This window comes from Octodon degus, unplaced genomic scaffold, assembly GCF_000260255.1.
Source record: "Octodon degus isolate 3935 unplaced genomic scaffold, OctDeg1.0 scaffold00001, whole genome shotgun sequence".
Lineage (NCBI taxonomy): Eukaryota > Metazoa > Chordata > Mammalia > Rodentia > Octodontidae > Octodon > Octodon degus.
The window spans coordinates 130,826-133,022 of record NW_004524577.1 but is presented as its reverse complement, the minus strand read 5'-3'; the positions used below and the strand labels follow the sequence as shown (position 1 = coordinate 133,022).

The window sequence follows — 2,197 nt, the reverse complement described above, 5'->3', positions numbered from 1 at the left end:
GCATTTTGTTCCTTCTCTTTGTCATTTTGTATACCTGTCTTCTGACCTTTGGTGTAGAGCTTAGATAGAGTTATTACCTTAGCACCAGGTCTGGATCTATGATGTTCGGATTCTTCCAGGTGGGTGTTGTTTGGTTCTGGCTGCTGTGCTCTACTTCTTTCTGCTGCAGGTGTTACAGTTGAACCCTTTGTGTCTCTGTGGCAAGATGTTCTGCTCCTGAATCAGCTGGGTGGGTCTTGCCTCTAGCCTCTTTGCAGGGAGTTCTGCTGAAGGGTTCCAAGCTGGGCCTGCGCTCTGGGTCTGTTCAGGATCCTGCGGCCTGGGTCGTCTCACTCACCGCCGGGTCTGCGCTCTGGGTCTATTCAGGATCCCATGGCCCTGGGTCGTCTTACTCACTCTCCGGGCCTGCGCTGTGGGTCTGTTCAGGATCCCACGGCCTCGGTCGTCTCTATTACTCTTATATAATCAGAATGTAACAATATTTTTTTTCCAGTTAAAAAAATCATTTATTTATTATTTACTTATTTATGTATTTGGTACAGGGCCTCACTATGCAGCTCAGACTCATAGTGATTCTCTTGTCTCAGACTCCCCAGTGCTGGGATTATGGCATATGCCACCATGCCCTGTTTTGGTGGCCAAAACTGCATGCCCGGGATTCTGGGGTCAACACAGCATGAGGTACCAGGGATCGAACCCTGGTCCTGCACTTGCCAGGCGGGTGCTTAGATCCACCAAGCTATCTCCCCAGCCCTCATTAGTTTTGAATCCCCCAAGTTTCCAGCCCCAAATCTCTCTTACTATAACTACATTCACCCTTGGTAACTCTTATTCAGAATGAGGTATTAACCATGACAATGCCTTCTTTTTCTTGTTACCTACATATATAACCTAAGTAATATACAAATAACTGCACTTCTAATCAATTAGGACTTCAATTTTCAAATCAGCTGTGCTTCTGGAGACAGAGTCTTGCTATGAATTCCAAACTGGCCTCAAATTTACGACAATCCCCCTGCCTCAGCCTCCCAAGATCTGGGATTACAAGTATGTGCTGCCACAACTGAATCATTATTATTAACAGAAAAAAGTATTATGAAATCAAATGATTATGTGTTCACTTCTCATTCTTCTGAAGAGATTAGGGTGGTTAGAATATTAGATTTACCTTCCGCCACAGGAACCACTGAAGAGCAGTAGTCATGGCCCTACGCTATCCCATGGCTGTGGTCCTCCAAAAGGGCCACAAAGTGACTAAGAATGTGAGCAAACTGAGGCATAGCTGCCATTACAGACCCCTCACCAAACACACCAAGTTGTGCAGGTCGTGATCCCGGAGGTGTGCAGCTTCACCCTATACAAGCCACAAGCCATGGAGCTGCTCACGGTCTTCAAGGACAAATGTGCCCTCAAGTTCATCAAGAAAAGGGTGGGGATGCACATCCATGCTAAGAGGAAGCATGAGGAGCTGAGCAATGTGCGGGCCATCATGAGGAAGGCAGTGGCCAAGAAGAACTGAGCCCCTCTGGAATATTGCTTCTCTCTCATTCAAGAAAATCTGCCTTGCTTCCTGCCCACAGCCCTAGTTACCATGTGTGTATTAGATGAAGCTGACATATCTGATTAACTTATGTCAAGTCTTTTCATTAGATTCTGCTCAACTATATAAGAGGTTGATGGAGTAGCAGATGAATTATATGGGCTTAGGGACTGAGGCATCTGGGTGTCAAACCAAAGCTACACAAGCCAAATTCTCTTTTTTTTCCTGTCTCCAAAGAGTTTATACTCTAGTCTGAAGTCAAAACAAGCATAAGAGAAAAGCTTCAAGGAAATTTACACAACAGTACTTACTACGCCAACAAGCCAAATTCAAGGGCATAAGAAAGCTACGTGTTCAAAGAGATAAGTCAAAAGGGACAGACACATGAAAAAGTCAAAGACCAGAGGCCCTTTGGCTTTAGAGTGAGAGAAACAAGAAAAGGCTGCTGGCTAATCAGCCTGTTCCCTTACAGAAACCTCCATCTCTGGTTTTCCTCTTCCTCCTCCTCCTCTTCTTCCTCCTCCTCCTCTTCCTCTACTTCGACTTCTTCTTCTCCTGCTTCTCCTCCTCCTCCTTCTCCTCCTCCTCCTTCTTCTCCTCTTCCTTCTCCTCCTCCTCCTTCTCCTCCTCTTCTTCTTCCTCCTCCTCTTCCTCTAC

At 45.9% G+C, this 2,197-nt stretch overlaps 1 protein-coding gene across 1 annotated transcript in view; it reads right to left on the bottom strand.

Annotated features, from left to right (window-relative positions):
* The window catches only part of LOC101574813 (acyl-CoA synthetase medium chain family member 3), a 69,078-nt gene that overhangs the window by 47,509 nt on the left and 19,372 nt on the right, over positions 1 to 2,197 (bottom strand). The gene's annotated exons all lie outside the window — the stretch shown is intronic.